Below are 16,236 nucleotides of genomic sequence, written 5' to 3'. Positions count from 1 at the left end.
AGGAATGGGGGACTGCAGGGCCCTGGAGCACTAGGTAGGGCATGGCTCCTTGGAATGTGGGTGAGAGGGGAGGGGGACTCAGAGGAGGCTCCGTGGTTAAAATGAAAACAATGGTAAGACCAAGACCAGGCTGTGGCTGGCTGCTGTGAACCAAAAGGGGCCACCTGCTAACCTGACTAGCTCAGGGAAGGCCTGCATGGTGGCCTTGCAAACTCAAGAGACCTAGAGTAACCACAAAAGATGGTCTGAGATGAAAACTTTTTACATAAAAAAGCAGTTTATGATGTGTAGTCATGTCCTAGGCCAATATCTTCCCTGACAAAGATCAACTTTGATCTTAATGAGCCTATTGTCTCCTGCATTTATTATAAGGTACTTTCTGAATGTCAGGGTAACATGTGACTTCCCTTAATCTGGACCCCACAGGGCACAATCAATGCACCAGGGTAGAGACCACAAATTCCCTCATTGTTATTTTATCCTGTTAATTGTTGACTGTTAACACCTATGTATCCTGTGCCCACCTATGTAAAAGAAGCAAATGTCTATCATTTTACTTTTTAACCAATCCCAGGAGTTTCCCAGCTTTGCTATCTTCCACTTCCCTAATCTATCACCAATGGATTTCATGTAACCCACCTATGTCTCCTCCTTTGATTGTAATTTAAATAAAATATAAGTAATGCCACTCTCCCGAGAATGTTGACATTCTGCTTCCCAGCAATTGTCAACAGTTTGGTTCAAATAAACTCACAAAAATTATTTACAGGTTTGAATGTTTCTTATGTTAACACTGCAAAGGTTGAAGGTAGTACAAAGCCTGGCCTTGTAGGCGTGTGTTCTCTGAACGCAGCTGAGGATTGTGGAAGGTATTTAAGGCAGGACTGACATAATCAGGGTTGCTCTTCAGAAGGGCAACTCCCCCAACCTGTGTCCCCTGGCCCAGTGGGTGCTGGGAGCCTCCCTGTGCACCGGCCAGGATGTGAGCAGGTGTGCTATATCAGTGGCCAGCAGAGGGCTCCCTCTCCTCCTCCTTCTCCTCCACCTCCTCTTTCCTTCCCAGTGAGCCCCCAAAATGAATTGAAAGCTCAGAAAGGAAGCAGAAATCGGGTCTCTCCTTGATCACTGCTCCAACCCCAAGACTGGAAAGTAGATCTCAGTATACTATAGGAAACACACACACACACAGTGCAAATCAGCAGCTGCCACATTAGCCCAGTATATTTGCAGTTACAGGTTAAATGTGTTCAGAGCAGTGAAGTTCACGGGCCTTGAGGTGCCAGAGCTGGGACTAAAGCCCAGGACTTCTGAGCCCTTCAGCCACAGAGCCATGAGGAGCGCCATCTCACTCGGTGCACCCAGAACACCTGCCACTTGCCAGTTCCCACATCATGCTTTACAGTTTGCAAAGCAGGTGCGATCACAGCAGCTTCTGCAAAGTAATCCTTGCAGTTGGAGCTGAGCTTGAACCCCAGGTTTTCCGATGACCAAACAATCTTGGTCTACTTGCTTAATTTTCCAGAGTACCCCTAAAGATGAGAATGAAGGTGACCTCCGACCCTGAAGAGAATCTGAGTTGATTTAAAAGAGAAACTGACAGTGCCTGGCAGGGAGGAAATGCCAATGAATACAAGTTTGTCTCTGAAGTTGCGTCTGGGTGCAATACTTAAGTCATCCAGCAGATGGCAGTCTCCCCCGGCTTTAGGGGGGTAGGAGCTCCTTGTGAACCTGGTGATGTGGACAGATGCCAACTGGGCTCCCAGACTCACAGACCTTTTCGAGAAAACACTTCACCTCCACTCTAATCCCTCTCTCCATAAGGGGCTCGAGTTCTGCCCTGGGCGTGGCAGGCGCTGCACAAAGCCTCCTGTAGACAACCACACACCCTTGGTTTGTCACCACCTGCAAATCTGCATTGGGGTGGGGGGCAGGGACAGAGTTTCTGACCACGTGTCCAATCCCACTCAGATTCTGCAAGGACCTCCTGACTAGGACTACTGACCAGCCTTCTTGGGCATGGTTAAGGGCTCCGTTGTATTAACGCCCCACCACTAACTTACGTTTGCTTTCTCCTCCCTCACTGCTGCTTGTGAAGGCCAAGCTCTCCCTTTCCTGCTGTACCACGCTTGTTCCTTTGGCTAGTCCTGGGCCCCTCAGTTCCTACAGCTCAACTTTCCAGCACAGAGCGCAGCACACCTAGCGATGGGGCCAGTTCCTGTTGCCCTGATGTTTACTTTCTCTTCACCCCTAACACCTGGGTTAGATGGCGATACCTCCAGATTATCCCAAGCAGCTTGGGCAGCATTGAAAACAAAGTCAGGGCCCTGTGCCCCCAACGCTTGCCTCCTAGAGCGCATCTCTGCCCCCAGAGAGTTGTAGGGGGATCCTAACACATTTCGTACCACTCAGGAGTTTTCTCGTGTTTCGCGCGCCATCTGTTAAGGACCGCTCATGAGTGTTCTCGTTTTTCACGCCCATGGAAAAAGGAGCAAAATCTAGATACTTATGTAAATTTTGTTTGGTCCCTCTTCATAGAGGAAAATGTTTTACGCAGTACCATACGTTAAAAAATACTAGGAACTTTAATTGTTTAATTGTTTTTGTAAATAAAAATGTTATAATTATTGAAAAACAACACCTAAAAGTGCATTATGATGATTTAAATAACATGCAGTTTGCCCCAAAACGTGCGGTCCCTGGCGTATGTCTTAGAGATTTCTATGCGGTACGCAATGTGTTAAAATGCCAAGTCATTTCATCCCACTGCTCACAGCCCCCAAAGCTTGCCTCCTGGCTTAGCCCAACCCCACAGAGCTATACAGTGGCTTTCGAGGACCTGCGTGATCCCTCTCATACTTCCATGACCTCAACTCCACTCCCAGGATGCTCTCGGCACGCCGGCCTTCCTGCTGTCCTTCAAACCCACAAACATGCCCCCGCTTCAGACTTCACCTGGAATGCCTTTTCCCCAACACAGGCATGGCTCACTTTCACTTCCTTCAGGCATCTTCCCAATGTCACCTCTTAGCAAGACTTTACCTCACCACCCACAGAAGCATGCACATGCACACACACACATGCAAAAACACATGCGTGTGCACACACATGCACACACAGCCCTGTGCCCAGCACTCCTCTCTTTGTTCTCCATAGCACATATTTCCACCAGATAGGCCGCTGGTTTACTTATGTAGGTGCATGTTTTCTAGAAACCAAGCCCTGGAACAGCAGGAGCCATATGAGTGTCCGCTCCGCCGTATCTCCAGCCCCCAGAGGAGAGCCTATTTGTGGTCTCTCAGTCACTGCATGCTACCTGGCTGCCCAGACCTGGGAGGAGAGGCACGGAGACCTTGTTAGCCTCGCCTCATTTTCTACTTAATGCATCGAGTGTCAACTCTGTCCCCAGATCATCATTTTAAGCAGAAATGAGCTCAGAGCCCTAACTGGTTTGGCTCAGTGGATAGAGCGTCGGCCTGCGGACTGAAAGGTCCCAGGCTCGATTCCGGTCAAGGGCATGTACCTTGGTTGCAGGCAACATCCCCAGTAGGGGGTGTGCAGGAGGCAGCTGATCGATGTTTCTCTCTCTCTCATTGATGTTTCTAACTCTCTATCCCTCTCCCTTCCTCTCTGTAAAAAAATCAATAAAATATATTTAAAAAAAGAAATGAGCTCAGAGAGGATACCATTTTCCCAAAGCTGCCAGGCAATCAGCGTGGATTCAAATTCAGTTCCTGCTCACTCACATCGTTACCTCAAGAGGTCAGAACCTAACAGTGCGATTCAGAGAAACAGCAAAGGAAGTGCCATATGGAGAGCCCCGGGCAGCAGCCTCTCCTAGGGCAGGCTACAACCGAGATTGTCCTCCAGCCAAGGAGGGAGAAATCCAGCAGACATTTGGAGGGAAAAGCACCATACGCATCAGTCATTTGAAAGATAGAACATGGTGTATGTCCAACCCAAATCCCTTCTCCAGGGACTTTCCACACACGTGGCGGCTTGAAGAGCAGCCCCCCAGGTTTGGACAGGCCCTGCCACCCCACCATGCCCAGAGCCATCATTTCTCAAGAATTGATGGGAAATGAGCAAAATTAGCTGACCTCCCCAGCCTTCTATTTACATGCACTAACTTTTAAAAAATTACTCAAGTGACAGCAGAGAGAAATCAGAGGGCGTTTTCCAGGGATAGGAGGAGCATCGCTGCACTGGATTCACCTAGTTGTGGGCCCCAGAGCTTTTCCATAAAGCACCTCTGCTTTCCAATATAAAATGAGGCCGGATCATCACCACAGGCATTCAGCTTCTCTCTGCCTACAGGTCCCTGCACTCGAGGCCCTCAAAACAGTTAGCAGGCCCAGGGGTGTGAAAGGGGCCAGGGAGGGAGCCACACAGGGACTCAGCTCAGGGGGGCCTGAGGACCAGCCACCTGGACGCCCTTCAGGTGAGCCTCAGAGTCAGATGTGAAAAGGCTTCTATTTCCGCCCAAAAGCCCAGCGCCAAGATAGCAAAGGGCTTTTAACTCAGTGCCACACGGGGTTAGCTCCAGGGCAGGCTACAAACCACTGTGTCTCCAGGGCCGTGCCCACAGTCTTCCAGAGACCCGGTACATTGGCAGAACCCCAAACCTCCTCAAAATGCTAGGTTCCATTCATTTCTCCCCATGGTGTTCAAACATAGTCGCTGCCCAATTAGGAGTTCTTTATGAAGCAATTAATGTATAGTAACTGTCTGCAAGTTACTGGGAAAGATTCCTAGGTCACAACCAATCCCGGTTTAAAGAAAAAAGAGTTGCACTCAATTAGTAGATGTCTTGTTAATAAACCTTTCATCCTTAGAACGGCGCCTATTTTGACAATCAGGATGATGCAAAGGCTAGAAACACCACCTCCCTGGAGAGAGAAAGCTGGGATAACACGCGGGGGCAGAATCTCTGTCTCAAAGTCTCTGAAGGTCTCTCCCGGCAGGGAGAGAGGAGATGTCTGTTGGGGACAGAGAGAAGAACTTGGATTCTGTGGTGAAAGGTCCCCAGGGACACACTGCACTCAAGTAAGACGAGAACTTCTCATGGCCAAAGCCGCCCAGAGGGCGAGCGGGCTGCCAGCGCAGCCCTGAGCACCCGGCACTGGAGGGTCCGTGGGCTTGGCAACCTAAAGTGGTGTGGGCATGTCCCCGCCAGCCCTAAAATGGACTGACTCTGCACCTCCGCTCAGTCAGCATGAGCTGTCCAAACTGGGTCTGCTCCAGCCTGAGGCCCAAATGCAAAAGGAAAGGAAACCCTGAAAGAGTTGCGACATCACGAAACAGATGTTTACCCTTAAGAACGTGACCCCTTGAGACAGGAAGTGAAATGAAAGTGGTGCCTGTTCTCGGGCACAGAGAGAGCCCTTCCTCCAGGGACCCGGCACGTTGGCAGCACCCCAAACCCCTCAAAACTGTAGGTTTCATTCGTTTCTCCGAAGCGAGCTCCTTCCAGAAAGAGAAATCTGCAGCCCCCGTGACTTACAGCCAGAGAATCTCACCGCCTCCCAGGCTGCAGGAACCACATTTCACTTTCCAACTTTTCCCTTAGGAGGTGGCGGGAACCTCTATCTTACTTGTACAAAGAGATGCTATTATCATTCAGCTCCAAGCTGTCACCACTTAATTCTTTCTCCCACTTCACCTAAATGCCAATTTGAATGAAATTGAAACAGTTTCATGCACAGCTATAATAATGTATGTGGGTTTTTTTAAATATGTTTTAATTGATTTTAGAGAGAGAGGAAGGGAGAGGGAGAGAGTGGTAGAAACATCAATGAGAGAGAAACATTGATCAGCTGCCTCCTGCATGCCCCCTACTGGGATCAAGCCTGCCACCTGGGCATGTGCCCTGACCAGGAATTGAACCCATGACCTCTTGGTTCATGGGATGATGCTCAACCGATTGAGCCACACCGGCCGGGCTATAACACATGCTTTAATACTAAAATCTGAGGTTGATTATAACAAGACTACTAGACATGGAGTCAGGAAACTGCCTCCCCGAACAGACTGCAGGGTGCTGGGGGCAGGAACATTCTTTAGCTGACACCGCAGCAGCAGCACCAGGCAAGGGAGAGGGCAGTGTGCCAAGCTGACGGTGGAATTAATCCCTCCACGGCCTAGGCTCTGACTCTGCTTCAGGTGCCGCCTTGGCTACGTCACATAACTTCCCTGAGCCTCAGGTCGTTTCGTCTATAAATCAGCAAGAATAACAGCTTCCCCGTATGATTGCAGTCAATGCGATAGTGTTTGAAGTGTCGCACAGAGTGTCTGGCATGTAGGGGGTGCTCAGTGAGTGCTGTGCCCACCCTAGTCCCTAGAACCATACTTCACACGAAGCAAAGATCAGTAAACACTTGCCCAGAGTATCCAAAGATGAAGCTCAGATGAATGTTCTCAGTTAACACTCCGGTGTGGGGTGAATTTCCCGCCAAAATATAAGATGGCTCTGTCTTTTGGTTTTGTTCCATCCACCAAAAGGGTGGATTACAAACAAATATTTGGTAATACGCAGTTACAATCGGCCCGAGTTTACACGTTTCCCGCACTCCACCGCAAATCTATATGAACCGAGTTAAAGACGGCTCCCGCGGAGTACGCGCAATTCACGCGAGCCGACTTAACTCGTTTCCCCCACTCCAAGTGTTAATTTAGGAAGAAGCTCAGACAGGTGAATCCATGAGCTTTACGTGCAGGTAGCTGCTCCATGGCAGGGTTTGGGGCAGAAAGGAGAGGAAATCTAAGATTTAAGTGTATCACTGGGAGAGGCAGCCAACACTCTATCTGCCATTGGTGGTTCACACCCCAATTTCTGCTTTACCATTTCAGCTCCAAAAAGCAAAGTCCCAGATCTTGCCCCTGGGTGGGGTCCCATGCACCAAAAGGTCCCCGGTTTGGTTCCCGGTCAGGGCACATGCCCAGGTCATGGGCTCGACCCCCCAGTAGGGGCCATGCAGGGGCAGCTGATCGATGTTTTACTCTCACATCAATGTTTCTCTCTCTCCCTTCTTCTTTCTCTAAAAAATTATTTTTTTTAAATCTTTAAAAAACACAGTGCTACACCTTCTAGTGGAGTCACAGAAGTCACACCTTTAACAGCTCTTCATTGGTAGAGCTGGACACAAAGACACAGTAAACTGTACTCAGCATCACTCCGCCTCAAGGACCCCACTCCTACTGTGTCCATTCCCTGCCCCTACACCCGAGGAGCTTTAGCAGAAAAGGAATGTGTACCTGGCGCTGGGATCCGGAAGTGGACAGTATGCTCTCTCCCTTCCTCCAGGGCAAGCAGAGTAAAAACAAACTCATCGCCCGCCTTCTCCAGTCATCATGGCTCTGTTCCTTCTGGTCCCTTCCACTGTGCTCTGCTTTCATCCCACTGGTGCAATTTTGTTTGTTTGATCCATAAGCTACTGCACATCTTTCTGCAGAAAGGTAAGATACAAGAGCACTGAGAACATGAAATTGCAGAGACTCCCAATTTGGACTCCCACTTCGAAAGCAATCCCTGACTTCCCTCCCTCAGATTCCCTCTTTAGATGAGTGACGGTGCTGAAAATAACAACATGAAGCGCTTGCCACAGTCTAGGTACATGCCAGGCCCTGTGATAAGTGCTGCCCGTGGAGAAACTCATTCAGTCCTCAGGAAAAGGTTATAGCGTGAGTAATACCACATACCCATTGCACAGAGGAGAAACTGAGGCACGGGAAGGTTGGGTAACTTCAAAGCTCACTCTTGAGGAGGCGCTTTCTTTAGTGCACTAGACTCAAATGAAAAGCTTTATTTAGAGCCCTATCATAGGGGAACCATGAAGACAGCGGTAAATATAATTAGCACCTTGCAAACGCCAGCAGGGAGCCAGCCCACCCCATGCAGTCACTGACTAGAAGGATAAGAAATAAATCCGATTTCCCTGCCACCACTGACGTTCCATTCCCAGGAACTATCAAAACAATGGGAGTCGAGAGGTTATTTACTGCTGCAACCACGTTCCTGGAGAAAAGATCCGTGAGGCAAAGGGGTGCACTAGTGTTTCCTCTGACTGCAAGGCAGACACCTCCCTTGCGCTCCCCCTTGCCTAGTGCCTGTCTGTCCGCAGTGTGGAGAAGCAAGAAGGGGTGGCAAGGTCCTTGAGAAAGGGACACCTGCAGCCATAGTCAGTGACTCACACTGTCCAGGCACGTGGTCCTGCTGAGCTGGCCTCATGGGGACATGGCTGTTCTCCCCTGAGGCTCGAAAAACCATGCTCAGCGGAAGGGTCTGCCCTGCTGCTCTGAACACATAGTCTCCAGAATTCCAGGGACAACAGCACTAAACTGCAGGCTGCCTCGTCCAGTTTTGGAATGAGCTGCAGCCGGATAAAAATGCGTCTTCCTTGAGGCAGGCCCTAAACTCGCCACTCCTCTCCTCCCACCCTGTAGTGACACCATCGCTGTGGCCACAGTGAGGGAATGGAAACCAGGCCCAGAGAAGTGCCCTGACCTGCCACGCGGGCCCAGGAGGAGCGCCTTGTCCGCTCCTGAGATGGCCTCCTGCCCACCCGACTCTGCAGAAATGACACTGGACCTCTGTCTGTCTCCCCGAGGTCCCCACTTCCTGCTGCTAGTTACTTTGGGCTAGTTGCTTACCTTGCCGGCTGGGCCCAACTCTGACATCTTCCACCCCGACAGCTACCAATCACCCAAAGCACTGGCACTTTTTTGGCACCTGTGTCCTGGGATTAGACCCTGTTTGTCTGTGATGACCCCAGTCCAAGTCTAGTGCAGGTCTGACTTGAACAGAGCCCAACACCCGGACACACTCATGGACTTGGAGGTCTCAAGCTCCGGGCCAGGCTGCCAGAGGAGGGTCGTGAAGAGAAAAACAGCACAGGATGGAGTAACCCCAGGTTGGCTCCCTCACATAAGACACCAGGAAAGCCCCCTGGAGAGGGTGACACTTGATCCGGGCACACTCCAGAGTGGGAAGCAGCTCGCTAGGTAAAGTGGCTTCAGCAGCATCATCCCCCATGTCCATGGACACGGTCTCCTGCAAGCACATGCCTCTAAGTCTCTCCACCTCTCTGCCTCCGGGCTTTCTTCTGAGCCTGGGAAGCCCACTCAGATCTAACCCAGGGACCTTTCAAAGTGGGAGGTGGGGGGTCCCTGGGGACCCTCAACCAATGAGAGGTGGGGGCTCTGGGCGATCGCCCCCGGCTCCAGTCCTTCCACGGGACAACACCGGAGCACGTTGCCCATGCTTCTCCCAGGAGCCCGGGGGAACGTGACTCTCGGCCCACACTGGCCTCTCCTTCCTCCCTGCCTCCCCTGCCCACACCATCAACCCCACATCCTGGGGTCCCCTCCCAAGCCCTGGCCTCAGGCTCTGCTCTAGGCCTCATCAGCCTAGGAAGCTCACTGCAGTTCTAGTGGGAATCAGGATGTTATATAAGAACAAATCCATGAGATCAATATCGGCCCATGATCAATACAATCACAAAAAGGTTAGATTTTAGACGTCACTGCCGAGGTGCTCAGGATGGTAGAACCCAGCCTGGGAATCCAGCCGAGGACTCGGGAGACAGGGGTGGCTGGGGACCTGGCCTTGGGGGGGTGCCTAGCTGGAGTCTTTGAGCCTCTGCTAAGCCGGCTAAGATTCAGGAAAAGGATCGGGATGAGCAGAAAGGGAACACTGAGGCAAAAGGCTGCTCATCGAAATGGGGCCACGAGGGAAGCCACAGGGGAAGTTCTGACTCAACTCTTATGCAAGTGCCTGGCAGTCATCTCTCGCACATTGGATAGGGCATGAAAAGAACCGCAGCTTTCCTGCGTGCTGCTCGTTTTCAATCTGCTAAGCAGTTTTCATAATGAGCTCACGTAGTTGTCAAAACAACCACATAAGTCATTCTCCCCATTTTATGGAGGAGGAGAGCGAGCCCACTAAGCACTAGAACCAAGACTCACATCCAGAGCTAATGATTCCCAGGTCCATTCTCTAGCCAACCTACTCTCCTGACAGGCTCCAGTGGTGCTGCAGCCCAAGTTCAAGGTCAACAACTGACCCTGCAGATGTGAGCCTGCTGGCTGCTGGCAGGAGGGGCCGGGAGATAGGCACTGAGTCTGGGTGTCCGAGCGCACCACAGCCTGAGTCGCCAGCCTCGTCTGGAGAGAGGTGCTCCTTGTGCCTTCACCTCGCAGTAGCAGCGACTGTGTCCTGTGTCGTCGCCCTGCAGCTGTCCTTCCGTTCCTGAAGAACCTTTCTCAGATCTGTCATCTACACTCAGGGCCTGAAGGGGAAGGACTTCAGGTTGAGGTGGGCAGTCTGCAGAGAGCGTTCCCATTTACAAAACATATTGTAGAGCAGTGGTCACCAACCTTTTGGACCTCACGGAACACCAGTGGTCCATAGACCACCGGTTGGTGACCACTGTTCTAGAGCTTTGACGATGGGCAGAGCAGGCTGTGTGACTCCCATTTCAGACAGGAGCAAGCAAGTTCCGAGAGGCTGAGAGGCAGGAAGGACAGTATGGCAGAAATCCCAGCCACTGGCTGTGGAGCCAGGAGTGCACGCTCTAGCCTAAGCTCTGCCCTTGACTTAGCTCGGCTCCCTATCCACCCTGGATACTGACTTTGCAGGCTGCTTGTTGGAGAGGGAATAGATCAAAGGTGGAAGGAAACTGACTCCCTGAACAAGCCCAGAGAGCAGAGATCAAACCCACTGGTAGCTCTGGACCATGATGTGAAGCAGTTAATTTTAGTTTTGCTGCTGAGCACTTGGAGTTGTCTGTGCCAGCAGTGGCCAACCCTGATGAGTGCAGGCTCTCTGCGTCAAGGTGGCTGCCTCCTGTACCTCATCAATAGCGTCAGCAGCGCCTGGAGCTTCCCTCTGGTGCTTCCCATGCTGGACTCACCGGGTGCACAGCCCTTGATTTCTGGGTCGTCCATTCCCGACCTGAGTCCTGCCAGCGCCCTTCTTCACTTCCCCTGAAGTCAGTGAGATGGCAAAGCCATACACCACTCAACTTCCCTCCCTGTTAGAGAAGAACCAGCCCCATCAGATAATCCAAACGCCAGATGGAAGTGACCAGACCGGGTCACAGGAGACCCAGTGCTGGCCTTAGCTTGGTTTCTACTTCACTATAGCACCTTGAGCACTTTTCTTTAGCTCCTTGGTCTGGCTTTCCCATCTCTAGAAACATGGGGCTGGCCCCACTCATATAAAGCATCCTGTTAACACTTGAGGATTCTACTGGAGACGCAAGGCCGGAGAGAGAAAGATGTCGGTTAATTAGTCAAAGCTGTGGGATAATTAATGAAGGTGACTTCCCCAGACTCTGAGAGGAAAAAGATTTCATTAAAGGGAAGAGAACTGTAGAAGCTGAGGTCATGTTAATAAAGGCAAAAGATCAGGCGGCTCCATATTAGCGAATCCCACTGTTTGAGACATAGCGGAAGAGGGTGGAGTGGCCACAGGCTCTGGATTTGCACAGACCTGGGTTCAAATTCCACCTTGACTCCTAACTGACTGTGATGACAGGAATTCATTTCACCTCTTTAAGCCTCATTTTATCACTTGTAAACTGGTATATCTCGGAAAGTTGGGGCAATTAAACAAGAAAATGCAGGTAACACACACTGTAAGCTGTGGCAGGAAATTCCCTTGACTCGTCATGCTAGACTGAAGGAGGAAGCTAGCTTGGGAAAGCAGGGGGAGGGATGAAGGCATTTCATTCATTGATGTGTCTATTCATTTATCTCCACATGATGTGTAGGCACTGGCGACACAGTGATGAATTGAGCACAGCCTCTGACCTCAAGGAATTCAGCGTCTCAGTGGAGAGATGCCCTAGTGTGATAACTACTTCACACAAAACAAGAAAACCAGCATTCCCACTGCTAGAGACTCCGGGAAGCATGTACAGATGACCACTGGGATTCTGGCTATAAATGTAAAAATTAGGAAAAAATGTCAATCAATAGGAGAGCAAATCAATTATAGCAGATGAATAACTAGAATCATTAACATGTAGTCTCATTAAGAGCAAGGGGAAATGCAGTTACCAAATTAGGCATAAGGTTGGGTACGTGCATTAGATTTTAAAACACAGGCAAAATAATTTGCATCTTTCATGAATGTGTGCGTATAAAAGTATTTTTTTAATGGGCTAGAAGAATTCACCTCAAACTCGTGAACCTGGCTGCTTCTGGGGAAGACAGGAAGAAAATGGGCAAAGGGGACTGTAAGTCCATCTGTAACATTCCACTCATATTTAAAAAGACTAGAAACAAATAGGATATGTTGATTTGGATAGTGGTGTTATATGTGATATCATTCTTGATACCTTTCTGCATTTTTTACATTTCTCAAAGTAAAAGTAGAGCAATGTGTTATATAAAGAATGATGGAAGTGCCCTTCCCTTAACCGGCCTCAGTTGACCTCAGAGTAAATGTTGGAAGGCCATGGTCAGAGGGTAGAATTGAGGCTGGCAGGAGTTAGCCAGAGGTGGTGGAGGATCATGACGCACATCCGTTAATCACATGGACACTATCTGGGGGTCAGTATAAAACTCTGAGGAAATGAAGACCTAGTTTTCCTTCCTGGAGTCACCCCTTATTACCAGAACAAATGCAATCACACATCAGCTCTGCAATGGATTGCTTCCTCTAATGAATCCAGTTCTCTATGCCAGTTAGTAGGTAAGATGTGGACTGTAAAGTCTATATAATTTACATTTAATTTGAGCCCATAGTTTAAATAGATCTTTAGGAATGGCTCAGTTGCTCTAGGACAGTGGTTGGCAAACTGCGGCTAGCAAGCCACATGCGGCTCTTTGGCCCCTTGAGTGTGGCTCTTCCACAAAATACCGACTTCTGCGCAGAGGCCATGAAGTTTCAATTGTACTGTACGTGCGCGCCCATACATGGTATTTTGTGGAAGAGCCACACTCAAGGGGCCAAAGAGCCGCGTGTGGCTCGCGAGCCGCAGTTTGCCACCACTGCTCTAGGAGAAAAAAATAATCTCTGAAAGGATGGTTTCCTGCCTGCCATCCCCAACTCCAACCCAAGATGCGATGCATGGGTGTGGCCTATGCAACCTTATGATGGAAATAAAACACTGGGGACCTGAAGCACCAAGCCAGTTGGAAGTTGGTGTCAGAAATAACACCTGGTCTACCTGATTGCAGACTGACCGAGTGAAGTCTGCAACAGGTGAGACTGGAAGTCTGCTGAGTTTCTCTCTCTCTCTCTCTCTCTCTCTCTCTCTCTCTCTCTCTCTCTCCTTGAGCAAAGTCCAGGTGCTCTCTGGCTAACTCAGTCCTCCCACCTCTAGACCTTTCTGAGGGCTGTTGTGAATACATTCAGCCTCAGCCCAAATGGTTTCTTATCTCTGCAGCCTTCTCTACAGAACCACCTTGGTCCTGCTATGGTGAACCTCCTAGCCAGTACTCCACCCCAGCACCCAGCTGTCCACAGCACACAGGAACTGAGGGCAGCTTAGGAGGGCTAAACCTCTAAGCTTCCCTCAGCCTCAGAGAAGCTACACTGCCTTGCTTATTTTGAGATGGGTGCTGTGACATTACTAGGACATCCTGTGAGGTGGCTCTGCCTGGAAGCTCTCCAAGCGGAGGGTAGAGGCAATAACCTCCCTCTCTTCTGGATGTTCTTTTCACTTATCTAAAGCACTTCTCTTTTCTTGGTCATGGGATGGTTCAATCCCCTCTCATTCCTCCCTCCCAGTGTTCTCCTTTATATAGAAACCTAGGCTGGTGAAATAGCTAAATTTATGTGTCAGTTTGACTAGGCCATGGTACCCGGATATTTGATCAAACATGTCTGGGTGTGGCTGTGAAGGTATTTTTTTAGATGAGATTAACATTTTAATCAGTACACTTTGAGTAAAGCAGATTGCCCTCCATAATCTGGGTGGGCCTCATCCAATCAGTTGAATGCCTGAAGTTTTTTTTTTCTCTTTCAAAGAAGAGAAAACTTCCAGAAGACTTCCTTCAGACTCGAGCTACAACATTACCACTTCCTGGGGTCTCTAGCTTGCTGGTCATCCTCTTCTTCTCTATAGGGCCCAGTTTGCAAGGCTATGGTCTTATTTAGGAAGTCAAGTACCTATCCTCTGGAAAAATAATCTTGAAGGAGGAAGGAGACTGCAGGGAAAGCATGGTTAAAAAGGAGAAATTTAAATATGCTATTCAAAACTTTTACTGCCATTATACTGTGTGATTTTGGACATGTCTTTTCACATCTCTGAGCTTCTATTTGTCTTACAAAGTTGCTCAACTAAGCAAGATATCATAATTATCATTAATATTAGTACTCACTTTTGGAGATGTTAACGTGCATCAGTCCCAATGCAAAGTTCAACTGGGCTTGTGAGCAGCGGAATTTGAGGTTTTGCAGAGGTGGGGTTGGATGACAAGCCAGAGTTCAGAGGCCACAGTTGGGGTTGTATAGGGTGGATTTGGACAATGTCAGAAGCTTGAGTTGGCCAAATCATGGCTGGGTTCTAAGATCCAGGTGGAGGGTAGAGTTGGGACTGGCATGTGGTCAGCTATGACAAGACCAGTGATTTGGGGGCAGTAGGATGACAGTTGAAAGACGAGGAATAATGACGACTACTTCTTCCCATCTATCTTGTCCCAAATGATGTGGTCCTAGTGAGCTTGTCTTTGATCCAAAATAAAAAAATAAATCTGTGCTGAAGCCAGATTTACCTCCTGCCCTGCCAGGTAAGGAGAGAATGTTCTAGCAACTTCACCCATAGCATCCGAGGAAGATGGGAAATTCCCCTGGAAGCCCAGAATAAACTGAGGCCAAACTCTGGGCTTTTTCTGAGCAAACATTTTGAGAGAAACCAAAGTGATGATGCTATGGAAGAGCCAGTGGGGCTGTCCCCTTGCACAGAAGCAGGCTGATGAAAACACAGGGATGAGTACAGATGAATCATTGCCAGGCCTCTCCCTGAGAGCCTGTGCTGGTGGCAACCCAATAAATACCAGCTCTCCGAAAGCGCTGACAAGTCACCCGCCAGGCCTGGGAGTTAGAGAGATGGCTTCGGAACTTAGTGGGAGGAGAAAGCGGGGAGCAGAGACACGGGGGCGTATCCCCCTTCCAGAATTCATGGTCCTCCTTTTGGTAAGATGATTTCCTACTCTTTCTGAAGTGTGGGTGATTCTAGAATCTAGATGAATGGTGCTTGCAATCCTGACCTTCGCGCCTCCCGTGTGGGTGGGAATTCATGTCCCTCTATGACTTCTGCCCTCGACAGCAAGGAGCAGGATGCTCTCCCTCTTGGGCAGCTTTGGAGGCTGAAAGGGCGGCTGCCTTGCGTTGGGTTATTGACACTGAGGAGGAGCTGAAGGTCTCTGGGTGAACAGAGCTTCAAGAGGCGGCATTCCATTCCATCTTGACCATGATGGTGGATAAACAAACCTGCCCATGAGATAAAACATACAGAGCTTAATTCATACATACATACATACATACACACAGCAAAATGAGAATGACTAAAGTTGGGGAAGTCTAAACATCACTGCATTCTGTCAATCTTAAAATCCTGGTCTCAATATCCTATCCTTCTACAGTTTTTCAAAATAGTACTGTTGGGGGAAACTGGGTAAAGGGTATACAGAATCTCTCTGTGTTAGTTGTTTTTTACAAAACAGGCTTATTGAGATATGGTTCACATACCACCCAATTCACTCATGTCAAGTGCACAGTTCAGTGGCTGTTAGTATATGCACAGAGTTGTGTATCCATCACCACAATGTTGGAACATATTAATTATCCCCCAAAAGAAACCCCACATCATTTTACCTACCATTCCCAAGTTCCCCACACCCAAGCCCTAGGTAACCACTAATCTACATTCTCTCCATAGATTTGCCTGCTTTGGAGATTTTATATAATGAAATCATACACTAGGTAGTCTTTTGTGACTGGCTCCTTTCACTGAGCATTTATTCTAGTATGTATCAACATTTCATTTATTTTAATTGATGAACAATATTCTATTGTATGGATAGACCATGTTTTGTTTATCTATTCGTCAGTTGTTGGATTTTGGGTTGTTTCCACTTTTTGGCTATTATGGGTAATGCTTCTGTGAATATTCATGTTCAAGTGTTTGCATGGACATATGTTTTGAATTGTCTTGTGTATCTATGAACGAATTCTAAGTTTATGTTTTTCACAAACTGCTAGATTGTTTTTCAAAGCAGGTGCATCAT

Source organism: Myotis lucifugus, unplaced genomic scaffold (assembly GCF_000147115.1).
Source record: "Myotis lucifugus unplaced genomic scaffold, Myoluc2.0 scaffold_273, whole genome shotgun sequence".
Classification (NCBI taxonomy): Eukaryota; Metazoa; Chordata; class Mammalia; order Chiroptera; family Vespertilionidae; genus Myotis; species Myotis lucifugus.
Note: the sequence above shows the minus strand (reverse complement) of the source record.